This window comes from Dendrobates tinctorius, unplaced genomic scaffold, assembly GCF_039654945.1.
Source record: "Dendrobates tinctorius isolate UK_male_01 unplaced genomic scaffold, ASM3965494v1 ptg000022l, whole genome shotgun sequence".
Taxonomy (NCBI): Eukaryota; Metazoa; Chordata; class Amphibia; order Anura; family Dendrobatidae; genus Dendrobates; species Dendrobates tinctorius.
Window position 1 is genome coordinate 20,916,556 of NW_027361690.1, and position 27,348 is coordinate 20,943,903.

General features: G+C 43.1%; 1 protein-coding gene across 3 annotated transcripts in view; it reads left to right on the plus strand.

Annotated features, from left to right (window-relative positions):
- Window positions 1-27,348, plus strand: part of GALK2 (galactokinase 2) — a 400,864-nt gene that overhangs the window by 278,545 nt on the left and 94,971 nt on the right. The window lies entirely within an intron of this gene.

The window sequence follows — 27,348 nt, forward strand, 5'->3', positions numbered from 1 at the left end:
TCTACATTGGATGAGTCTATTATTATTGTTATTTTAACATGGATAAATAAAGATTTCAGATTTCAAGGAGCTGGAACGCCTACTTTTTTATGTTATTCACATCCTGTCAAGACGAAGTTCCATGCACCAGTGTGAAAAGTCGGTGAGCTGGCTGTGGCTTTCAGCCATATTTTTCTTCATTATATATGTTTGACGTCCCGGGGACTCCCGTCTACACTCCTCCTTGAATTATTTATCACTATTTTGTAGGACTTATTGTCATGCTATATATTTTTTGTGGACCACAGAGAAACATTATTTGTATTTTCTCAAAACTCGTTTGATTGAAAAAAAGTCTTTGAGTATGGCAACTGTATTAAGAGGCAGATCCAAAAAAGCTGGATAAGTATTTTGTGATGAACCTGGTGAAACAGCTGACATGTTGAATTTAGCTGAGAGTGTTGCACACCTGGAAAAATTAAGGATACAAGAAACTAAAACCTGGTGGGATCACACCACACTCAAAACCTATGCGGCAAAAGAAATGATCCCAAGAGATTTACGCATTAAAAAAAGCCTACATTTTTGTATACTGTTGATTTCAAAGAGGATGGAGCCAAATTTTAAGTGATTGCTCTCTGAGTTTGATGAAACTTATTATTAAGCATTCCAATAGTATAAAGAAGAGAAAGGAATAGGCCACAAAAGGGGATCACCTTGAGGCATGGACTAGCATAAAATCAATTCATTTTTATTGAACACAGATAGACAAGCACAAAACATATAAAAACACTTTAAAATAGTCACACATGTGACATATATGCAGACATTACAAGGCTTATAATAAAGCCAACTGCCTGAAGCAATTACTCCACAATATAGTAACTTAAATAGAAACCCTAAGATCATATAAACAGCATACCATTAAATACTGAGTGTATAAGGTACATTCAGTGCCCATACAAAAAAAAATAGTTTGATTTCTGAATAAATATAAGCACATAGAAAATTGATTAAGAGCCCTATATGATAATACCCATAGTCATGGTTAGAAATCACTGCACAGCAGACCACACATGGAGTGCAAGCAGAATGTAAACCTACTACCAAGGATGGCTACCACCCCCATATATAGTGCACAAAGTTTTAGAAATAGAAAAAATGGCTTCAAAAATTGTGCTGATGTAAAGTAGACATGTTATTTATTAATTATTTTGTGTAACATCTCTCTCTCTCTTTCGGCAAATTTCCGTTCTTTTTCACAAATAAACGAACGTTCTATCAAACAAATTTTACCACTATCATGAAGTACAATATGTCCCGAAAAAACAATCTCAGAATCACCAGGATCCATTGAAGCGTTCCAGAGTTATAACATTTATTTACCCTTCAGGTGCTTCACAGGAATTTTTGAAATGCGGAAAAAAAATTAACATTTAACTTTTTTCACAAAAAAATTAATTTAGAACTTTTTTTTATTTTCACAAGGGTAACAGGAAAAAATCAACTGCAAAATTTGTTGTGTAACTTCTCCTGAGCATGCTGATGCCCCAAATATGGGGGAAAACCACTGTTTGGGCGCACAGCAAAGCTTGACAAGGAAGGAGCGCCATTTGACTCTTTGAATGCAAAATTTGCTGGAACAATTTGCGGACACCATGTCGCGTCTGTAGATTCCCTGATGTGCCTAAACAGTGGAAACCCCCCACAAGTGACCCGATTTTGTAAACCACACCCTTTAAGGATTTTATCCAGGAGTATATTGAGCATTTTGGACCCACAGTTATGACACAAAATTTGATAACATTAGATTGGCATATTGAATATGTTGTCATTAGTGTTGAGCACAAGTGCTCGCTACTTGAGTTTGTATCGGGTGCTCATGTATGCACTGAATATCGTGGGTGCTCAAATGACATGCTCGAAACCCTGCCCCGTATGTTTCCTGGCTGTTAGACACCCAAAGAAAAAACATGTGGGGCTCTGCGATACTCCGTGCATACCCGAGCTCCCAGTGCAAACTCGAGTAGCAAGCACTTGCGCTCAACATTAGCCGTCATAACGTAATTTTTTTTAACTTTTGAGAAAACCCCAACCTTATCACACCCCTAACCCCAACCTTAACCCTAACACACCCCTAACTCTAACACAGCCCTAACCCCAACCCTAACACACCCCTAACCCTAACAGACCCCTAACCCCCTGGCACTACCGAGTTCAGGCGCAGTGCGCCTGACAGTCACAGGTTAGAAAATCACCCATAATGTCTAATTATCTTATTTTCTAGGCTCTAAAAGTAATCAGTGACCTTCATAGGGATGTATTAAAAGAGAGTACACAAAATCAGATGCAAAAAATAACCAAACATTACATTTCACAACTACCTCCAAAACCCTCTTATTTGTAAGAAAATCCTACTTATTTCTATGAAATATCCACAAACCTTGCAATCATAAGACAAGCAAAATAAACAATTGTGATGAACCCCCCCCCCCCAGATAGTACGAATCTTCAAAAGTGCGAACCTTCAGGCGCAATGAGCCTGAGAATCCATGGATGTTACACCTGCTTTCCGCAAGGACGGTGGTAAAACTGAGTGAGGGGGGGGGTTTAAGCGGCACCTAAAGATAGGAAGGTACTGGGAGGGCAGGATTCCTTGGAGAGGAGAGGGAGCAAAAATATGTGACCTGTGCCTGTCAGGAAGGTTAATAAGAGATTGACCCTAGATTGGTGAATTTTCTAAATATTATCTAGTAACAAAACTTTACAAAATGTCTTATTGTCTCTCGAAAGGGCCCAACTTTCTAGCAAAAGTCAAGTTGAAACTTCTGGGTTATGGGTTCTCGGCATACAGTGCGGGATCCCATAACCATCCTCAGCCGCTATCACAAGAAAGAGCGAGATCTCGCTCTTTACAATAATCAAACTCTGTCCTGTAGTTTACTATGTTATTACCAATTGTTAGCCACAATAACTGCAATTGTGGTTATTATTTGGTAACAGCTTAGTAAAGTACAGGGCTGACCTGAGTTAGTGCACAGAGCGAGATCTTTCTCTTTCATCAGAAGAGTGGCTACAGAAATTTTTGAGATCCCGCTCCAGCAACCCAGCAGTTCAGACCTGATTTATTTCCATTCAGGGGACATTAGGGTCTTTTCTGAGTGATATTGTTACTAGATAATATTTAGAAAAATTGTCAGTCTGGGGTTGCTTATTCTTTTATTAAATAAATAAGTATACCCAGACTGGTGATTGGTACTCTAAATATTTCTTGATACCCAAATCCTTCTAGGAATTATATTATTGAGAGGAGCAACCTTGATGGTATGTACCTACCATCCATCAATTTCACTGCTGACTGTGTGCACATTCCCCCCACCTCATCTACCCAAGGTGAGGGAATAAGCACTTGTATCTACCACACAACCGATGACAAGGCGGGCAGTTTTCTTGGCTTGTGTTCCACAACAAAATTGTGATATTACAGTGAACACCCAACCTGCTAGCTTTTCATTATTCACTTTATTTTGGCTTTATCCACCTTAGAGACGCATGATCTTAGGGGCGGACACAGACTGTAGTGGGCCCCTGTGCAAGAAATTTTTGGGGGCCTCCCCCCAGCCTTCATAGGGCAACAAAGTTATTTCTTATTTGTTGTTATCTAATATTGAGGCTATGCAGGGCTGGATATAATATCTGTAGGGTGCTGCTGGGCTGTATTTATTTGCCAGTTGCAGCCTCCAAATTATATATACAGGCCAGCACAACCTCCAAATAACATATATAGCCCACTAGCCCAGCATTGCCTCTAGTTGTTAATATATACAGCCCAGCACAGCCTTCAGTTAATATATACAGCCCAGCACAGCATCCAAATAACATATACAGCCCAGCATAGCCTCCATTTAATATATGCAGTCCAGCAACAGCCTTCAGGTAATATATACAGCGCCCAGCACCGACTCCAGGTAATATATACAGCCTAGCACAGAGTTCAGGTAATATATATACAGCCCACCACAACCTCCAGGTGATATATACAGCCTAGCATAGCCTCCACTCCTGGTAATATATACAGCCCAGCACAGCCTCCAGTTAATATATACAGCCCAGCACAGCCTTCAGATAATATATACAGCCCACCACAGCCTCCAGGTAATATATACAGCCCAGCATAGACTCTAAATAACATATAAAGCCCAAGACAGCCTCCAGGTAACATGTATAGGCACCCCTGTTTCCCTTTGTTTCATAATCCTCTCCCCCATTTGCGGTCTACTTTTGGCATTGTGCTTCTCGCCCTATGTGGCCCCCCTAGTTTATGCTGCATCTCCCCATGTGGCCCCCCCAGTTTCTCCCCCTATGTGGGCCGCCCGATTCATGTTTCTTCTCCCCCATGAGCCGCCCCATTTATGAGCAGCCAGGCATCTCCCCCAGGGCCCCCCCCATTCATGAGCAGCCATGCTTCAATTCTCCCCCAGGACGGAGCCCCCCAAAAATCATGCCTGCCATGCTTCAGTTCTCCCCCAGGAGCCCCCCAAAATCATGCCTACCTCGGTCCCAGTCCCTCAGTTCTGCTCAGTTCTGGTACTCTTACCTTGAGCAGGCAGGGCAGGCCAGACCAAGAGGATCCATCCACTGTCATCACTTTCCTGATCTGTAGCATTTAGTTATGGGGCACGGCACACAGTGACTTCACAGACACACACTGACGCAGCCACCGTCCGACCGGCACCACATGCACAGTGACAGTCAGTCTCCCTCCTCTCCTCCCCCACAGTGGCAGTGCAGCACAACACTGACGCTCATCTCACCTCAGGGCTGGCTCCTCTGCACCGGCGCTCGCACTCTCAGGACCCACTCCCGCGCGCCTCCCGCAACGCTGCTCTCCTTGCGCCTTGGCTCCGTGGCGCTCCACATGGTAGATTTGAATAGGTAAATAATTAGCATACCTCCCAACTTTTGAAGAAGGAAAAGAGGGACAGAGGCTGAGGTGCAAGTTGTAAGCCACGCCCAGACCACACCCATTTCACAACTGGTTACACCCATGTCCATGCCCAGCCACACCCATTTAGCACTGCTGATCACACTGATTGCTATTTGGGGCATAGTAGCTGGCATTATGGGCACAGTGGCTGGTACTAAGTAAAAGAAAGAAAGAAAACCGAGAGAGAGAAAAAAGAAAATAGAGAAAGAAAGAAAAAGAAAGGAGAGCGAGAGAAAGAACAGAGAGAAAGAAGAAAGAACCAGGAGAAAGAAAGAGGGGAAAGAAAGAACAGAGAGAGAAAGAATGAGGGGACAGAAAAAAGAATAGAGGGAGAGCGATAGAAAGAGGGAAAAGAAAGAATAGAGAGAGAGAAAAAATAAAGAAAGAGGAAAAAAAGGAAAGAGAGGGAAGAAAGAGCGATAGAGGGAAAGAAAGAGGGGAAAGAACGAAAGAACAGCGAGATAGAGAGAAAGAAAGAGGGGAAAGAAAACAGAGAGAGACAGAGAAAGAACAGAGAGAGAAAGAAGGAAAGAAAGAACAGAGAAAGAGAAAGAAAGAGGGGAAAGAAAAGAGAGAAAGAAAAAGAGAGGGAAAGACAGAACAGAGAATGAGAAAGAAAGAGAGAGAAAGAAACAACAGAGAAAGAAAGAAACAGAGAGAAAGAAAGAAAGATTCTGTACAGATACTATAGCAGCCCGGGTCCCATTGTAATGCCCACCTGAGCCTCCCGGTGCAGGACATATCATGATCCGCTCACATGGCCGGCATCCCTGATTCCAAGGCGATCCTGCTGTCCGCGCTGTCGGAGGAGGACATGGTGATGGATCTGAAGCATTCCTAGTTCCGTCACAATCTCCTCCTGAGATTACCTAATTTCCGGTCAGCTTCCATCACATCACTTCCGGTGGAACGTCATGTGCAAGTTTTAAAGTGCTCCTCGGGGCTCTGCCATGTACTCCTGTGTCCGTGGGAAAAGCCCACTTTGTATGCCTCGTACACACTTGGCTCCGCTCCGTACATCCAGTACATATATGGCTCCACTCCGTACACACACGGCTCCACATACCCCATACACACGCGGCTCCGCTCCGTACACCAAGTGCACACACGACTGCTCCGTACATCTCGTACACACGCGACTCTGCTCCGTACACCTTGTACACGTGCGGCTCTGCTCCGTACACATGCGACTCTGCTCCTTATGCACCATACACGCGCTGCTCCGCTCTGTACACCTCATACACACGCGGCTCCACTCCAAACACCTCGTACACATGCGGCTCTGCTTCGTACACCTCGTGTACACACGGCTCCGTACACTTTGTACACACACTGCTCTGTACACCTCGTACACACACGGCTCCGTACACCTCGTACACACACGGCTCCGCTCCGTGCACCTCGAACACACACGGCTCTGCTACATCCACACTTTAAAACCCTCCTGATCCCACACAGAAACTTTACCTCATCCAGCCAACACCATGACAACCAGCATAGCAGGGTCCTGCAGAGTGCAGGCAGACACAGCCCCTAATCATGTGATCCCTGACTACTCCCCTCTCACAGGTCCTGTGCGCACAGAACACACACAGCCAAGCCACATAGACACAGAGCCCCCTGATCATGTGACCCCTGACTCCTCCCCTCTCACAGGTCCTCTGCGCACAAAACACACACAGCCCAGCCACATCATTGCAGGCTGCTGTGCGTTTATCTGGGACGGCGAGCATGGCGTTGGTGGATTGGGGGCGTGGTGGCGGGGGGTGTCCCGCAGGAATCGGGATGGTTGGAACATGGGAGCCATGAATTAGCCATGCAGTGCTGGAGGCTGGAGGGGCCCCCTCTCCCCCGGGGCCACCGTTCAATGAATGGGCTGCATGGGCGGAAGGTCCGCCCCTGCATGATCTGATACCAACCAAACTTTTCTGCCCAGTAGAGCTAAGAGTCTCCAGTGCCCAGTGCTTTACACCTATTAATTTACATTAATAGGTTGTCACCATGCCTCCTCTTGTATCTTATCTGATGGACCTCAATAAATAAATTCTCATATTTTTATCCTTTGTATCAATATGCATTTGTTTTCTCGAACTTCTTTGGTAAGTTAGATTTACTCCATTTTTCTCTTTGTGTCTTATTGATCAGGATTATATCACTTTTCTACTGTAACTTACCTGCGGGGGAACTCTTAATTAGGCTGTGTTCCCAGCCCATTATATTGATTAATTCTGTGTTTTTTCTTTTGAAGTGCCCATTTTATAGCTAGACATTCCAATTCTACCATAGAATAATTTCTTTCACAAGAGGTGAGTTTTCTTCTCAGGTATGTAAATAGGTTCACTTCCCCATTCCTCTTCTGAGACCTAACAGCACAAAACCCAACATCTAAGTCATCTGTTTGGATACTGAGCTCTTTGGATTGGTTCTGTGAACATGGCTGGCTGCCTGCGTAAGGCCTTTTTAAGCCTTTGAAATTTTTCCTCACCAGACTTCCGAAGTATAACTGATCATATCCATTTTGTGAGATCGGATAGTAGTCCAGCAATATAGGCACAGTTTTGCAGAAGCCTGTATTGGTAGCCAACAATCTACAAAAGTGTCTTTGCTTGTTTCTTAGAAGGTGTTGCCAACTCTTAATAGCTTCCACTCTATTTTCGGTTTTATCAAGCTTCTACCTACTATATCCCACAAATATTGACCTTCTCTAAGCCCAATAATGATTTGTCCCCTCGATCAGAAATTGCAATGTTTTGGACACAGCATATTTTCGCTGCATCCAAAACACTGCGTTCTGACATGCGGATTCACCACATATAATGACATTCAATTGGTAAAAATACGCAGCCTTGCTACAGAAATTAACATGTTGCATCTCATAAACCTACACCACGGGTGAGTTTACGCAGTGATCAATAGAATCACTGTGGGCAAGAGATTTCTATAAATCCCATCCACTGTGCTTCTAATGTTGGACGCAAATGCACTGCGTCCAAAACACTGGTATTCCTAATCGTGAGCACGCTGCCTTACACGTTTCTCAGGGTTAGCAGAAAAAACAAGCTTCCTGAGAGACTGTAACGCAATGTGGACATTACTCAAATTACTCTTCCAGACAGTGCGGAAAATTAAAATATGCTCCAAGTACTCAGCAGCACACCTCCTGTGAAGCTTCAAAACCCTGTCCCTTGCCCTTTAAAATGTAGCTGGTGGACCCTGTGACACTGGTGGTATTTTGTTAAACTGAAAGAGTACATTTGGAGTGAAGTGGGCAATTTGCTCATTAGTCAGTTCTGCATTTTCCGATACTCCTGTGAGACCCAGGGCAGTAATGTACCGAGCTGGCCACAACTTTGCTTTCAATTCATTCCCCCTAGGCATAGGGTTAGAGACTTTATTCAGTTTGTGCAGGTCGTTGCAGAGCCTTCGGGACCCATTTGGATTTGACACTAACACTATGGGACTGGACCACCCACTGTTAGACTGTTCATTAACAGGAAAGCTAACATTCTTTACACCTCCTCAGAGACTTCTTGTTTCCATGATTCAGGGAGTCAGTATGGCTTAACATTTACTTTGATATTTTTTTTCAGGTTTTCTATGATGCTGAATAACATCAGTTACAACCAGAAGGTCAGAGAACATACCACTATTGCTCTCTAAAAATTCACTGTACTCCAGGATTTGGGATGTGGCCAGGGTTTCACGAATAGCGACTTTTGCAAAATTGAAGTGGTATTCCAGGTGTGGGTGCAAGTGAGCTAGCTGCCAGTGATTCTCTCCCTTGGCAGGGCTTAACTATATTTATATGGTATAGTTGTATTTTATTTTTAGCTTTTAACACTGGGATCAATACTAACAAACAATCCCCGAGGTTGAATTACCTAACCTAGGCTGCCCTGTTGTATAATTTGTTCTGGGCTTCCTGCTCCCTTTCAAGGTTTTCCTTCACAATTGCCATGGCACAAACTGCTCATTTTTTCATTTGTCCAATTACAATTTTATGTGGTTTTCTTCTGTCTACCATGTCTCAATATTGAGCAATCCCCTGAGTTGTTTCCCACACAGTTTCTAAACAGTAGTTCCAATGTGGAAACCTAGTGCAGAAATGAAGGACTTCTCAAATTCAAGTATAGCAACAAACAATCAAGTTACCATCAGCAGGCAGAAAAAACCATGGAGCAAGTACAGACGACGATAGTTTCGCGCTTACGTTGCGCTTCAACAGTTGACAAAGACTTTTTATAGTCGAAAAGTGTTGATCTGTTATCAATGTGCAATATACCCGACAATTCATGCCTGTCTCCATGTTTTATTCAAAATGGATTAAAAGTTATTTTTTTTCTAACTGCTACTAACTTTGCTGGATCCTCCTTCCTGCTTTGCCGTTCATGTTTGCTCAATTGGAACCATGCTGGGTGTCAGCTGGCAGCTGAAACTCTACGCAGTGGTGAGTTGAATGTTGTGAATTCGCTTTCTGGCCTACCTCTGGTTACCAGTGAAGGTAGTGGAGCTGGTTATATTGACAGAGGGGTCGCGAGTTCTCTTAACGGGCTCCCTCTGGTGGTTACTGGAGGTAATGGAGCTGATCTAATTAACAGAGGCCTACCACCTGATAATGAGGAGGATTACTGGAGATCTGGAGTTTCTGACTGGATTTAAGACAGCCGACTCCCTCTATCCCTGCTGGTGATTTTTACTGCCTCCTGAGGTCTTAGTTTCCAGCTCAGTCCCTGCATGCTTAGCTAAGTGTTCTTTTGCTATTGTTCACATTTGATCTGGTTTTGTCTATTTCAGTTTTGTGTGTTCAGCCAGCTCCGACTGGGGCTGTGCTGAATTTCCATCTTTATGTTACTGCTTGTGCCAGTTTGTTTTTGTCCCTTATTAGATTGGCCTATTTTTCCTCTGTTTTCAGAATATACCAGAGTGCTGATATAGTGGGCGAAGTCTAGTGACTTAGGTATTTTTCAGATGTGTTGGGCATTATTTTCAGGGTTTTTTGTGTGATTACAGACAGAGTCTTTCCTGTCCTGTCTAGTTAGTGTGGGCCCCATCGTTCGCTCAGTCTATTTTCCTTTCTGCATTTGTGTTTTCATCTTGTCTCACCGACAATATATGTTTTGGGGGCTATCTATTCCTTTGGGGTCTGCTCTGGGGCAGTTTAGATTTCCCCTTTCTTGCTTTAGGCTTATTTAGTTCTTCGGCTGTGTTGAGGCGTCTAGGCTCATCGTAGGTACGCTCCACAGCTACGGCTAGTTGTGTGGATAGGATCAGGGGTCTGCAATCCGCTTAGTTACCAACCTATCTGGTTTTCTGTGGCTTAGCTTGGTCTTGCTTGTCATGATCTCAGTGCAGGTTTTTGAGCTGCACGTCGGGGGTAAATGTCTGGAGCTCAGTGCAGGTTTTGACCTGCACACCTGGGGTTTATGATTGTGGCCTCTCTATGGTTCTGGAAGAGCTTCTTAAACCCCTGGGAAGCTCCAATCCCTGTCAGTTATACTTTTGCCTTTGGCCGAGTGTGGTGACCTCAGTGTGCCTGTGCCTGTTCGTTTTTATAGCTTGTTTATATGGTTCTAACCCGGTTCTGTTCCCCGTTGTGAGTTTGCCTGTTGATTCTGTACTTCACTACCCTCCCTGTGTATGACTCATTGCCTGTGATCTGACTACTCTCTGCTCTCCCCTCTTGTACCTTGCAGCTATCTCTTTGACTCATTGGCTACGTCCTGACTATCCTCTCTGTCTATGCCCCTTGGTAACTTTGTCTCGCAGTTACCCTGCTAGGAGTTCTCTTGCAGCTCCTAGCTCTCTGGAGTTTAGGCCACACCCCCAGCAGTTACGTGCTTCAGGTCCTGCTGTTCTGAAGTACACCCTTACTTGGCTGCTGCCCGCTCCACAGGTATCTGAGCACAGTTTGCTTTACTCGGGACATGCACACTGGCTCAGTGAGCAAGTGCAGTGCGGTGTTCCTGACATTGCTTTCCTCCTCGGTGACCCAATCATAACAGTTGACTATATCTATTTTTCTATTTTCCAATTTTGTCTGGAATGGATTGCATAGCACCTAGGTGCCAAAACAGAAAGAAAGAAAGCACAAGTGACACCATTTCGAAAACATCACTGCTAAAACAATTCAACTAGGTTTGTAGTGACCATTTTAGCCCACAGGTGCTTCATACAAGTTTATAATACTGAGAAAACCAAAAGCAAAACACAAAACAAATATCCAGGAATAAAAAAGTAAAAAAATATATTGCAAAAATTGCATGAAGGTAGACCCAGTTTCTTACAAGTTTATAATACTATGCGACACAAGTAATTTTCGCTAAATATGGCAAAACCCCATATGTGGTCAGAAGCCACTCTTTGGATACTCTGCAGGGATCAAAAGGGAATGTGCGTTATTTGTCTTATGGAGAGCTATTTTGATTGGAATATACTGGAGATATCATGTCAGATTTGTAGAGCTCCTATGGTGCCAAAAAGCAGAAATCCCCCACAAGTGATTCTGTTTTAGAAATTACTCCCTTCAAGTACTTCATCTAGTAGTGTAGTAAACATTTTGAACACCCAGATGCTTTACAGAATGTTATAACATTTTTCTGTTTTTATAACAGTGAGGCTATGTACCCACATTGCAGAAATGCTGCGGGAATTTCTGCAACATTTCCGCAACTCCTGCCACGAGTAAAACAAGCGTTTTGCAAGTGTTTTTCGCTGGCGCAATGCTTGCGCATTCCAAGTGATTTCAAGCATCGCTTGGAAAGGTGATTGACAGGTTGGTCACACTTGTTAAGCAGCATTTTACTATTGATGCTGCCTATGCGACATCAATAGTAAAAGATAGAATGTTAAAAATAAAAAAAAAATAGTGATATACTCACCTTCCGACGGCCGCCGGAGCCTTACCGCCTGTACGCCACGCTCCCGGCATCTTCCGTTCCCAGTAATACTTTGCGCGAAGGACCTGAGATGATGTCACGCTCACGAGATCGCGACGTCATTGCGGTCATTCATGCAAAGCATTACTGGGACCGGAGGATGCCGGGAGCGTGGTGAGGACTCCGGGGGTCGCCAGAGGGTGAGTGTATCACTATTTTTTTTATTTGAATTCTATTTTTTACAGGTATATGGTACCCAGAGCCTGGAGGAGAACCTCCTCTCCTCCAGACCCTGGGTACCAACCACACATGATCCGCTTACTTTACGCATGGTGGGCATAGCCACATGCAGAAAGTAAGCAGAATAATGCAATCCTATGTGTGCGGAATTCCCGCGATTCCAAACAAAGATTGAGCATGCGTATTTTTATGCGATGCCGCTGCGGAAAAATACACAGCGTTAGCACAGCATGTGGTGAATGCCGTGGGATTGCATGGGATGCTTTTTTTTTTTGTTTTCGCGGCAAAATCGCCCGTTAAACACTGCGAAAACGCAAAACAAACGCAAAACAAATGCTACGTGTGCACACAGTCTGAAACTGAAAGTGTTGTTTTTTTTTTAATAAAATGTTGCTTTAACTTAACATGTTTCATATGCACAAGGGTTGACCTAAGAAAAATAATTGCATGTTTCCTGAGGATGCCAATCCCTCATATATGATCAGAACAGGCCCGGATTGGTAATATGCCCAACCGGGCATTTTCCTGCTGGGCCGCTGTCATGTGGGCCGCGGGCGGCAGCGCCCGCTCATCTGGCCGCTTGCCAGCTGATGCGGCCACTGGCCTGGCTGTTGTTCCTGCCACCGGCCCTCTGCGGGCACAGCGGTTATAGTTTCCAAACCTCCCGGGATTAAATTTCTATCCCGCACTGCAGGGAGATAAGCCGCCATGCCCCCCCAACGCACCCCATCCTCGCCCTAGCATGAGACCTCCCCCCGCAGCCACTCACAGCGTTGCTTGCCTGCTCTCTTCTCTGTACACAGGACCTGTGATTAGGTCACAGGAGGGGAGGAGTCAGGGGTCACATGATCAGGAGCCTTTGTCCAGACCCCTGACTCCGCCCCTCCTGTGACCTCATCACAGGTCCTGTGCGCACAGCCCTGCCTCTTGGTGTCTGCAGGACTCTGCTGTGCTGGTTGTCATGGTGCTGGATGAGGGAAGTATGTGTGGGGTCAGGAGAGGTTTACAGGGTAGATGTAGCAGAGCTGTGTGTGTATGAGGTGTACAGAGCAGAGCCGTGTGTGTACGAGGTGTCCGGAGCGGAGCCGCGCGTGTACGAGGTGTCCGGAGCTGAGCCATATGTGTACGGGATGTAAGGAGCGGAGCCAAGTGTGTACGAAGCATACAAAGCGGGCTTTTTCCACGGACACAGGCGTACACGGCGGAGCCCCGAGGAGCATTTTAAAACTCACACATGACGTTCCACCGGAAGTGATGTGCTGGAACCTGACCGGAAATGAGATAATTTCATGAGGAGATTGTGACGGAACTAGGAATGCTTCAGATCCATCACCATGTCCTCCTCCGACAGTGCCAGACAGCAGGATCGCCTTGGAATCGGGGATGCCGGCCATCTGAGCGGATCATGATATGTCCTGCACCGGGAGGCTCAGGTGGGCACTACAATGGGAGCAGGGCTGCTATAGTATCTTTATAGATTCTTTCTTTCTTTCTCTGTTCTTTCTTTCTCTGTACTGTTTTTCCCTTATTTTCTTTCTCTCTCTCTCTAATCTTTCTTTTTTCCTTCTCTCTCTGTTCTTTCTTTCCCCTCTTTCTTTCTTTTTCTTTCCTCTTTCTTTCTCTCTGTTCTTTCTTTCTTTTCTTTACTTCTTTCTTTCTCTCTCTGTTCTTTCTCTGTCTCTCTCTGTTCTTTCTCTCTGTTCTTTCTTTCTCTCTCGCTCATCTTTCTTGCTCTCTCTCTGTTTTCTTTTTTCTCTCTCTCTGTTTTCACTCTCTTAGTGCCAGTCAGTGTGCCCATAATGCCAGCCTCTGTGCCCTCAGTTCCAGTCAGTGTGATCAGCAGTGCTAAATAGGTACGGTTGGGCGTGGACATGGGTGTGACTAGTTGCGAAATGGATGTGGCCGGGGCGTGGCCTAAAATTTGCAGCGGCGCGCTGCAGTCTTTGTCCCTCTTTCCCTTCTTTGAAAATTGGGAGGTATGATATGGGCGGCTATGACCAGGGGGGTCTGGTTACCCACTGGATAGCAGTTCTGCCAGGAATTCTGTCACCATGCGTACAAAAGGGGACAGAGCTTTGGGAGGAGTACTGCAACTAAAAGCAATAAATAGGCCTGAGCTGAAATACTGGGCACAGCTGTGACTACATGTTATATAGTCGTGTTAATCTCCTCTCACTTCTTTTAACCTACAAGTGTACAAAGATATTATATAGTCACCATGTGACTAGTGGGTGTCATGATACCAGTGCTGGGTGACCGGCACTGCTGGGGTTAATGTTCTGACCTCAGTGCAGACTCTCACCTGCACACCTGGGACCTATTATGGTGGCCTCTCATTGGTTCTGGGGAGGCTTCTTATAGCCTCAGGAAGCTCCCATCCCCCGTCAGTTATACTTTCGCCCTTGGCATTGTGTGGTGACCCCTGAGTGTGTTGTGCTGTGTTCTGGTTGCATGATTCTCTGTGTATGACTCGGTCTGTTCTCTGAATATTGCTTTGGATTCTGCCTGGTACCTTCTACGTCTGTTTGGTTTTGATCTCTGCTTGGCCCTGACTATCCGTTCTGTCTCATCCCTGGTACTTTACTGATATCTTGTGTATGACCTTTGGCTTTGTCTGACCTCCCGTCTATTTATCCCTCCTGTACCTCGCTTGCCTGTACTGTGCATGACCCCCGCTTTGCCTGACTTTGAGTTTTCTACCTTCTTTGAAAGCAGGCCGCTAAGCCCCGCCCCCTTGCAGTCACATGACCGTTCACATGACCGTAGGTCCTGTGCCGACTTGCTAAACTTCTACATTCAGGTCCTGTGCATCTTTATTTTCGGGCTGTTCTTGTCCCCAGGGGTCCCTACGGTGCAGGTGAGTCCCTGCTTAGTGGAGGCTGTACGCCGGCACTGTCAGGACCCTGACAGTGGGCCTGTGTAACTTCAAATGCCAGGGCTGAATTTTAGTCCCAGTCCGGCCCTGGTTCAGAAACTACTGTTTGAGCACATGTCTGGGCTCAAAAGGGGAAGATCGTCATTTTGGAGTGCAGATTTTACTGGAATGGTTTCTGGGTGTCCTTGCACATAAAGGACTCTGCTAATGTGACATAACATATGTCATGGGTTTCCTGTGTCTGAGAGGAGCCAGAAGACCGCAGCATCTGATTGCTGCTACTCCTGCACTGTTTAGAAGCACTTCACCTTCATATTAACTGATGCAGGGTTCATTTAGCAGTGCAAGGATTAATCTGCTCAGTTAAGAAGTCTTGGAAGCTTTCCTGCACTAAGGTTCTCAGCTGTTCACTGTTATTCACTACCATCTCCTATATAATCTGTGCCCTGGCAAGCACTCATTGCCAGAGCTAGCTTTTGCTGCATGGTTAGGAGATAGTGGTTTGTGGTTGTTGTTTGAGAAGGCATTTGATGGATTTATCTGAGACTGTTGCTAGGTTTTGAGTATGTGCTAATTCCCCTCCTTCTCCTACTTTGGTTTTACTCCATCCTCCACTCCCCAGTGTTTACCTCTGTTCTTTGTTTGAGTATATTTGTATGAGCGGTATTTCCTTTATCCATGTTTGTATTACCATGTTAGTCTGGTTGGTGTATTACGCTACATTACTACTCCCCTCTTCCCTCAGTGGAGGAAGGGTACAGACTGAGGGCAAATGCAGGAACTAATGCAAGGTACGTGGTCCTGGCGGCTTCACCACCAGAAGTAATCCAGTGAACAGGGCGAGCTAGGGCACTCCTAGTGTTAGGTACAGGGAAGGAGCACCTGGTCCCGGGACAACATCATAACCTCCCCTCAAAAAATTACCATATTTTACAACCTACACCCCTCCATAAATTGACCTAGGTGTACGATAGCGCTCACTGTATGTGTTGGGGGACACTCGCTTGGCAGCGGGATTAAGGCACACAGGAATGGTTTCTCAATTAAACAGACCATCCGGTTTAAGTACAGCATAAACTGGAAAGAGTACAGTGTGTTTCGTTACATCCACGACACATAGTAAGGCACCACTCTGTTCATGTAGCAGATACACCTCTCTGCCTTTCTTACAACCCCCTTGTCTGAGGTTACATTCCAAGAGCACCACTCTACACGCTGACTCCTTGTCAGTCTTGGTTTCCAGGGAAGCTGCCTTACTGGGATCACTGTCCCGGACAATGACTTGCTCAACAGGTCAAACCTGAGAGTTCCAAACCCTCAGAAGGTCGGTAGCTTCCCCAATGCAGTTAGACGTCACAGACTCTGCAGGTACATGGCCTCACCATGTGCAATTCAGGAAAACCTGTCCTCTTGCAGTATCTTCCAACACAGAGACCATGTGATCACACCAATACAATTATGACAAACATGTACACCCTAACAGTGGATAAGACACAGTAGGGCTCAGCAGGAATGGGGGCATTTGAATTTACAAGCACAGATTTTGCTGGAATTCTTTTTGGGGGAGGTGGAGGGCCATGTCGCTTCTCCAGAGACTTAGAAACCCCCTATGTGTCTGTTGACCGTTGACTAACCTGAGTGAGGCCTTTTTTGTGAGCTAAGTAGATGTTTTTATTAGTACCATTTTGGGTAATTCATTTTTTTATTGTTTTTGGGTTAGTTTCACATTTATTCTGTTCTCTCCACTGAACACTTACAGTGGCTACTGAAAGAATTCACCCCCTTGGCATTTTTTGTGTTTTGCTACCTCACAACCTGGAATCTCTGTTTTTTTTTGAGGGTTTGCATCAGTTTTTGGAAAGAACATGCCTACAACTGTGAACATTTGTTTTTCTTTTTATTGTGAAGCAAACAACAAATAGGAAAAAAAAAGTGAAAACTTAATTATGCATAACTATTCACCCCCTCTAACGTCTGTACTTTGCAAAACCTCCTTTTGTGGCAATTACAGCTGGAAGTCGCTTTCAATAAGTCTTTTTGAGCTTTCCATATCTTGCCACTGGGATTTTTACACTTTCCTCAAGGCAAAACTTTTACACGTTTCCCCTTAAATCACTTGAGAGTTGCTTTAGCAGTATGCTGTGGGTCATTGTCTTGTTGGATGGTGAACTTCCGTCTCAGTCTCAAATCACTGACAGACTGAAACAAATTTTGCTCAAAAATATCCACCTTCTCCTTGACTCAGTCCATTTTCCCTGTCTCTGCTGCTGAAAAACATCCCACAGCATGATGCTGCCACCACCATGTTTCACTGTAGAGATGGTGTTCTTGGGGTGATTTGTGATGGTTTGGCGCCAGACATATTGTTTACCTTGGTGAACAAAAAGTTCAATTTTGGTCTCATCTGACCGCAGCACCTTCCTTCATACATTTGGAGAGTCTCCCACATGTCTTTTGGCAAACTCAAAATGAGCCTTACAATTTTTGTGTGTGAGTAAAGGCTTTTTTTCTCCCATTCTTCCATATAGGACCCCTCTATAGAGTGTATGGCTTATTGTGGTCATATGGACAGATTCTCCAGTCCCTGTTCGAGAACTCTGCAGCTCCTTCAAGTTTACCTTTGTCCTCTGTGCTGTCTCTGAATAGTGCCATCCTTTCCCAGGCTAAGAGTTTTGGTGGTCGTCCCACTCTTGGCAGGTTTGGTGCAGTACCATGTTCTTTCCATTTGATGATGATGGATTTGATGGTGCTCCGAGGGATCATTAGAGATTGGGATTTTTTTTTATAAATCAACCTGACGTGTATCTCTCAACAACTTTGTCCCTTACTTGTTTGGAGATCTCCTTGGTCTTCATGGTGTTGTTTAGTTAGTGATGTTGCAGCCTCTTTGACCTTTCTGAAAAGGTGTATACACTGACAGACCATCTGACACTTGCACACAATTGAACTTCCTTTCACTAAGTATGTGACTTATGAAGGTAATTGCTTGCACCAGATACTTTTAGGTGCTTCACAGTAAAGGGGATGAAGGGGTTGTCCAGTACTAGGACACCCACTTCTTAATCTAAATGTTTGGTCCCAATAAAATAAAAAAATCTTATACTCCCCTCCCGTGCCGCCTTCGTACCAGTGGTGTTGGCACTTATGTTCCTGGGGTTATCGTGCAGTTGTTATGAGATGTGAGCTTGACACCCAATCAGTGCCAAGCTCACAGGAGCCCAGGGGAGAACCAGTGCCGACATCGTGGAAATGGCATCAGCAACGGAGGAGAGTATAAACTTTTTTTATTTTATTGGGGCCAAGCGTGGGGTATGAGAATGAGTTGTCCAAGTATTTGTCTCACTTCACCAACTTAGATTATTTAGTGCTGATGCATCACACAGAAATCATTTTACAAAAATATTTAAACACAGGTTGTAATTCAGCAAAATAGGTAAAAAGTCAAGAGGGTTAATACTTTCTTTAGCCACTGTATATCAGGGTTTCCATCTAAATTTGCAAAAACAGGATTCAGACAGAAACATTCACTATAAGGAGACAGATGAGCTAACTTTGGACTCCATCTCCCTCTGTTCTGTTGATGCCTGTCTTATAGATGTGTAATCAGCTATAGTGGTTTGGTCTAACCACTAGTTAAATATCCCGGTGGCATTAGTAATGTATAGCTATGAGTGTCCTACTAAGATAAAGATAAAATCTAACTTTTATTGACGACTCTTAAAATAAACTCTGGACTGGCAACAACAGTGACACAAAAACCATAACAATGAAGTGCTCGTGCATAACAGTGCTTAATTAAAAGATTGGTTTGGTTTCATCAAAAGTCGTTTTGTCGGGGGTATCATGTGAATCCTGTTTTTGGAGGTTTAGTCATAGACCCCGGTGTAAAGACTACATGTGTAAGCATGGAATAAATGTGTTCTAGCTTTATTCCTATTTTTGGGAGGCATAATTTTTTCAATGTATTTTTGGTGCATTTTTTCAGGTGGAAAAGCTGTGTCTTATAGTACCAGTAAAAGCAATGAGATTTCAGAAATCCCATGCACACAGTTTTTTTTTCCTTTTTTGCAAGCTCTGTCTACAGTAAACTGTCGTATATCCATCACCTCTTTATCACTAACAAACTCTCCTTCCTTGGCATCACTGAAACCTGGCTCTCCCCCTCTGACTCGGCCTATTCAGCTGCACTTATGGCGGATTCAATCTCTCTCGCTCCCCTCTCCCCAGCAACAAATGTGATGGAGGACTTTATGCCTCAAAACTACTGGAACAGCATGTCCATCTTGAACTGTCCTCCCACCTCTCCTACTGCTCCCTCTTTGACCAGTTACAATCTGGCTTCTGACTGCATCACTCAACTGAAACTGCCCTAACTAAAGTTACCAATGACCTACTAACCGCCAAAAACAAGTGACGCTACTGTGTCCTCCTTCTCCTGGACCTGTCTTCTGCCTTTGACACTGTGGACCATTCCCTCTTGTTACAGATTCTCTTATCTCTTGGCATCACAGATTTAGCCCTATTCTGGATCTCATATATGTATATAGGTGGGCACCACGGAAAATATGACATGAATATGATAACTGGGTGCAACAGTGTGCCAAGTAGATCAAATGAAAAAAAGGGAGAAAGAGACACAGGATAACATGCACGCAACAGCAGAATGTCCATGTGAAAAAAGGCGTTTATCGACATACAATAGCCAGAGAGATCCAAGTGTACAATAAAAACAATTAAAAACCACAAATGAAACAAAAGTGGGCAGGTGGAGAACACATGCAGTATACAAAGGAAGAAATGTTTCTATAAATAAGTGTTTAAAAAAAAATGCATTCACAACAATGCCCTCTATCACCATATAATATGCATAAATTGTTTAGTATAAACATATGGACAATTCGCAGCAATAAAGTCCGATCAGTCTAATAGTCACTTGTAGTTATGTAAACAATCCAAATGATTACCATGCAAGTCCATAGATGAGGGAAGGCAATTGCTGGATCACATGAAAATTACCTAAGCATACTCACACTGCCCACAGAACCCAACGCGTGTCGCTGCTAACCTGCAGCTTCGTCAGGGGAAGTAGCAAGGAATGATATTAAGTCCCCTTTATAGTACAATTGCAATTGTAATCACTACAGCGCACGCCGACACCTGAGTGCGGCGTCAGCTGTGTGATGAAGATAGCCTGAGTCCAGAATGAGTCATGACGCCTGCGCAGTAGATAGCATTGTATTCCTGAGAGATTGTGAACAAGATGCTAGCAGTTCAGAAGCCAGAGACCAGGAACCAGGAGGTGCCCCACATGTAACAAAGCTGCTGCTCTGTAAGCCATGCAGGGAGGGGGGAGAGTGGTTTTTAACTCTTTCTCCTCACATAGCCAGCACCCAAGAATGACATCAGTGCTCCATAACATAAACTTATGCTATCAACCTGGAAAAATAAAGTGATAATAGAGCGCCAGTACCTTGCAGCAGTGTCCATGCTCAGAATCACATGTAATACAAAAATCAATGCAAATTCTAAAAGTAAAAAAAAAAAATAATAATAATAATAATAATAATAATGCACTAATGACATGGAAACTGCACCTAAAAAACTGCAGCATGTGAACAATGTATCCTAAAAATGGTGGAAACGCAGACAATCAGCAAGAGATATATATATCTTTAAATATATCAAAAGGGTAATGCAATTTCATGGATTACAAAAATCAGGTAACCAATATAAACAATAGGGAAAATATCAAAGATGAAAAAATATTTAATAAAAATCAATGATGCCATAATTCATAGTACCAAACTGAATGGTCAATTCTGTAACAGTAACTATCTTTCTAATCAGAATGTATATTCAAAAAACTCAGGATATTCAACACAGCAACCAATGTGATTGATGGTATAAATAAATCCTATCATGAGGAAAAAATTTTTTTTTTTTTTTTTTTTTTTTTTTTTCTTTCCTATTTTCCTTTAGATGGAACTAGAGGGCCTATCAAACCCAAACTAAAAAATTTTTTTTTTGGCTCTAATGAAAATCATGATAGAAAACATAGAAGATATTCTGGATCTCGTCATATGCCCCTTTTTCACATGTAAAGCACCATGGAATAAATGGCGCTATAAAAATGAATAATAATACTTCTGTGTCCAGCAAAGTGATCCGATCTACCACACCTGGTAGAGAATGAGGGCAGCATTCCTAGCGAACACGTGTCACGGCTACAAGAGGTACTGCATGTCCTGGGTGAAGGAGGCCACAAGCCAGCGTATGACGTCAGGCAAAATGGAGGAACTGCTCCAACATCTGGTACAAGCGCAACACCAACAACATTAGCAGCAACAGATTTCATAAGAAGAGACCAGTAAGCTGCTTATACAGCAGATGCAACAGAAGCAGATTGACTTGCTCGTAGAGGCAGTTCGTGGAAGGCCAGCAGCCCCTTCCCCAAGTCCAGATGACGGCACAGATGTCCAGAAGGCGGTAAGACGAGCGATGCAAAAAAGATGATGTGGAAGCATTTTTGACTGTGTTTGAGCATGAGAAGCTGCCGCCAGAGCTGTGGGCAGAGGTGCTGGCTCCCTAGCTAACTGGCGAGCCCCAAAAGGCTTATTATAGTTTGACATTATAGGAGGCGCAGGAGTATGCCAAACTAAAAACTGAAATTTTGGCACACGCGGGAGTAACCGTTGACTTTTATCACAATAAAATTACTAAACAATTGCCATTTCATGAAAGCTGAATAAATCATTAGGATATTAAGTAAAAAGAGTTATCTCATATAGTTATTAAATCATTAAACAATAACATTTGATCCAGATAATAAAAACTATGGCATTTGAAGAGTGTAAACATATGATCTTTAAATAACAAAAATAAAAAGGCCATGGTGTTAGTCACTTGTTGAGCACATGTGCCTTTGAGGGGAGTTTTAATGTGCGATGTTCTGTTTTCAAGATGTTTGTACTAAAGGATGTAATAATGATACCACAATATGTTTGCTGACATGGTTGGATGCAAAGTGCTTGTCTTACAGGTTCATAAGGTCCTCTTATGAAACACAGCTCCATTGGCTCTGTGATAATGACAAAATATTGCTAATATGTAAAGTGAGATGTGTCTCAACAGAATCACAATTAATATTTCTATCAGCTTTTTTCCAAGTGAGACAACATTGCTTTTTGATCAATGAGGTTCTGAATGCCCGGACGTTGCAGCACTACTTTAGCACTTTTTAATCTTCATTAAAATGTGAAAACTATCATTAAGTGTAACTGTCTGTTTAAATTTTATTTATCTTATCAGTAGCAACTGACATCTTCTATATGAGTAATGTAAAAATCTGTTTTACCTAGGAATTGAGAGTTTTGAAAATGAAAGATCAGTCCAAGAGTAGAAAGCAGATTTCTCTGACAAGATAGATTACAGTTTCTTATTTTCAATTTTTTTTAAGTAAAAAAATAAAACTCTTTAAACACTATTGTCCAAGATATCACTGCATAAAATCAATGTTACTCAAATTGTGACTTCTCTACAGTGGTATGTAAAAGTTTGGGTATTTTTCTGCACTTTGTTTTTCAGGATGCAGCTAGGCCCATTTGGTCTTGTAAACCAGGGCTCCCCTACTCCAGTCCTCAAGGCCCACCAACAGATCATGTTTTCAGGATTTCCTTTGTATTGCTCAGGTGATAATTGCTTCACCTGTGCAACACAAAGGAAATCCTGAAAACATGATCTGTTGGTGGGCCTTGATGACCGGAGTTGGGGAACTCTGTTGTAAACTGTGGTGTCTGTTCACATGGTATGCATTTGGATAAAGCTGGGCAGCCCGACTGATCTAATAGTGTGGGCTTCACTAATAGGCTGTTAACCTGGATACTGTGCATTACTATTGTGTGAACAGTGCAATAACAATAATAATAATAGTGCTTCTATTGTGCAATAACATACTAAGCAACCACCCCCTCCATGGATTGGTAGACCGTGAGTGGTTGTTCCATCAGTATTTTTGCACCTGTGTTACTGCCATCTTAACTTCATGGGCCTGCTACACCCTGAGAGTGCATTTGTCTGGAGGCCTGGGCAGGTAAACATCACTGCCTTCTTTCTACTGCTATTTTGAGGTCTAGCCACAGATTTTCAATGATGTTTAGATCAAGGGACTGTGAGGGCCATTGTAAAACCTTCAGCTTATGCCTTTTGAGGTAGTCTATTGTATATTTTGACATGTGTTTAGGATCATTATCCATTTGTAAAAGCCATCCTCTTTTCAACTTCATCTTTTTTGCAGATGGTGTTATGTTTTCCTCAAGAATTTGTTGAGATTCCATTGAATCCATTTTGGGCTCCATTTTGTTCCATTCCTCCTTTTGGAAATGATATATATATTTGGTGCTAAACCGTATTTTAGTGGAGAAAATTATTTTTTTTATTTTCACATCTAAATGTTATAAAGTTTCATGAATAACATGTGGGTTACAAATGCTCACTAAACTCCTAGATGAATACCTTGAGAGGACTAGTCTCCAAAACTTTTGGAGGGTTTCTGCTGTTTTGGCATGACAGGGGCACTGAAAATACATTCACAGTCTATTACAGACAAATTTATGCTCCAAAAGTCAAATAAAGAAAAGAGGGGAATGAGGGGTACAGGAATAGTCAGCTCACCAAGCGTTGATTAGCAGTCTTTGTCTGTAAGGCTGCACAGGGAGCCTTCCTAGTCTCGGATATGGAGATAACTGGTAAATATACAGTGATATCCTCCAGTGGTAGCCAAAAAATATATTAAAAGTAAGGTTTATTGATCACATAACAAATTATTGGGTACATTTTCTCCTAATATTCTTTGTGAAAATTACAAACCTGGGACTAAAAAGAACATTTTAGCTGAAAAAAAATTATTTTCATTTTCAAATCCTTATTTTAAAAAGTTTTCTGAAGCACCTATAGGTTGAAAATCCTCAACACACCCCTAGCTGAATTCTTTGATAGATCTATATTCCAAAATGGAGTCACTTTTTAAAGGTTTCTGGTGTTTTGTCATGTCAAGGACTCTGCAAATGCGACATGACTTGCAATCTTTTTCACCCAATTTTGCACTCCAAAAATAAAATAGTGCTTTTTCTATTCCAGACCCTGTCATGAGTTTTTGACAAAATATGGGATATTGCCACGTTTGTTAGAGTTGCTTAACAAATAGTGGTGTGCTTGGGGCTAAAATATAATTTTACTTGAAAAAAATTTAATTTTTAATTATTACACCGAAATGTTATAAACTTGTATGAAGAATTTGTGGATTTAAAATGCTCAACGCACCTGTAGATGAATTCTTCGAGGTGTTTAGTTTCTAAGATAGGGACACTTATTGGAGTTTCTGCTGTTTTCTTACCTCAGGAGCTCTGCAAATGAGATATGTCTGTAATCTAGTCCAGTCAAATTTACGCTACAAATACCAAATGGCTGTTCTTCCCTTCTGAGCATGACCGTGTGCAAAAACAGCATTTTTTGATCACATATAGGATATTTCCATATTTGAGATACATTTTGTAATATATTTTATTTCAATTCACTTCTTAATCTCAGGCTAGTAAGGGGCCCTGGATATTGGCCCTTCCCCCCCCAGCCTAAAAATAGCAACCCGCAGCCGCCCAGAAATGTCGCATCTATTGGATGCACCAGTTCTAGCACTTTCCACTTGCCCTGTAGCAGTGGCAAGTGGTGTTCATATTTGTGGGGTTGATGTCACCTTTGTATTGTCTGGTGACATCAAGCACATGGGTTAGTAATGGAGAGGCGTCTATAAGACCACTATCAATTACTCATCCTATAGTTGTATGGTAAATAAAAACACAGCAAGTACAGTCTTTTATTTAAAATAAATACAAAACACACTTTTCATTTTTTATTTAAAAATATCAAAACAGAGTTATACTACCCTAACACATTCTTTTGATGCCCTGTCTCCTGTAATAAAACAAAAATAAAAAAACAAGCATATCTCTCACCTGTCTGACGGTCTGTCCCATTCTGTATTCCATGTCTGGGGATAAACAGTTTTAACATGGATGGTGCCGAAATGCGACTGTCCAGGCTGAGAAACACTGGGAGAATGAGCTTGCAGCATCAGTGACTAGCAATAACATCATCGAGGTTACCGCCGGTCACTGAGGCTGCGTGGGATGTAGGGCTGGCTGGATGCATTGATGAGGGTGGGAGGGATGGAAATATGGAGGTATGGCTGGACAGATGGATAAGGAATAGATGGATGGATGTTGATGCTGATGGGAGCAGTTTTCTCATCATCAGACGCTAGTGACCAGAGGTAAACATATTACCTCAGATCACAGCTGCAGGCTCACGCTGTCATTTGACAGCGTGGGAACCGCGGCTGTCTGACCGGTGGTAATCATTTTACTGCCAATGAGAAGTAGTGTTTGCTGTGTTGTCATGCACATGACAGCATGGCAAACACTGGATGTTTGGGCCCCCTAATCAAGTGAATGGGGTCCAGGTACTGTTCTGGTACCTGAACCCAAACTTTTTTTTAACTGTTCGGCCGAACCCACTGGACCTGAACATCCAGGGGTCCGCCCATCGCTAGTTGTGACATAGGTTTTCAGAGTAAATACATCAGCCTTATCAGGTTATAAAGAACTGTTGCATAGGTACATAATAAGTACAGTTGAAAAAAGACATGTCTATCAAATTCACCAAGGCATATGAAAAGATAAAAGGAAGGGGTATACTGAATTATTATATTAAGTGGGAATGTAGCTCCAATCTGTTTAACCTTGATTGCTTATTGGATGAAGCAGATCAGGTGATGTGTATCTGTGTAATGAGATGGGTGAGGCCTAAGAATGTCACCACCCTTTATCAAGGTGTGCTGAATTATTGGGCCACTTGTTTACCTCAGGCAAAATGGGCCAAAAAGTGATTTAACTGATCATCATGAGGTCAGTTGAAGAAGCTTAGAAGTGTCCGAATCAACTTAAATATCTGTAGAATTAAATATCATACTTAAAAAAAGGTTATTTGATCATCTCACAATCAACAATTAGTTGGACTCAAAATATTATAGCTTAACAGGGGGCAGAGCCTGTTTTAATAATTCAATTAATTTCTTTTAACATGCCTCACATGTGTTGGCTAAAGGTGGTATAATGAATATTTTCTAAAAGGATTTTGATACCTGACGATTATGCATGTATCTCGACAGATCTCTCTACACATGACATCACTGACACTGCTCAACTGCCAATTTCAAACAGAGCAGTGCTGGAATAACCCTTTAAGAACTATTTCTATTATAAAGTTTATGGGGCTATTTCTTTAAGAATGGCATTGTGCACACCGATATTAATGAAGGGTTTCGCAGAGTACGATGTGGCAAATGCGTTGAGAGGCCCTTGCCACTTAATTAATTTGATGCATCTTCTTATATATGCCTACTTTAATTAGCATGTGGTTAGGGACTGGAATAATAGTTCTGACTTAAAAAAATGTGCCTACGTTCACAGAATTTGACTAATAGGCAGAGCCATGTCCCATCCGCCTCTGCTCCTACTGCGGCTCCAGCCATTTAGGTGGTTTGATTCAAACTGAAAAGACAAAATTCACAAAATTTTTGTGCAACTCCACGTTGCACAAAACAATTTGCTAATTTTCAAAGCAAGTAGCACCATTTTCTGGCATAAGAGGTTTCATGAATTGCTACCTATAAGTATTCTATATTTAAAGTCCATTACGTCAAAGCAGGACAATTATGTTTTTTGGACAATTAAAGGGAATCTTTCACCTCATTTTTGGCCTATGAGATGCGGCCACCGCCATCAGGGGCTTATCTACAACATTCTGTAATGCTGTAGTTAAGCCCCCGATGTAACCTGAAAGATAAGAAAAGCAAGTTAGATTATAGTAAGATTATACTCGCGGGGGGCGGGTGCGGTGGGTGTCGCGGTCCAGCACCTCCCATTTCTAATGATGATGTCCTCCTTCTTACTTCTGCCATGGCTCCTGCACAGGCGTACTTTATCTGCCCTGTTGAGGGCAGAGTAAAGTACTGCAGTGCGCAGGCGCCGGAAAAGGTCAGAGAAGTCCGGCGCCTGCGCACTGCAGTACTTTACTCTGCCCTCAACAGGGCAGATAAAGTACGCCTGCGCAGGAGCTGCGGCAGAAGTAAGAAGGAGGACGTCATTGCTAGAAGATGGGAGGCACTGGGCCGGACCGGACCACGACACCCATTGGACCAGACCGGACCCCCGGGTGAGTATAATATAGCTCTTTTTTTCTTATCATTCAAGTTACATCGGGGGCTTATCTACAGCATTACAGAATTCTGTAGATTAGCCCCTGATGGCTGTGGCCACAGCTCATAGCCCAAAAATGGG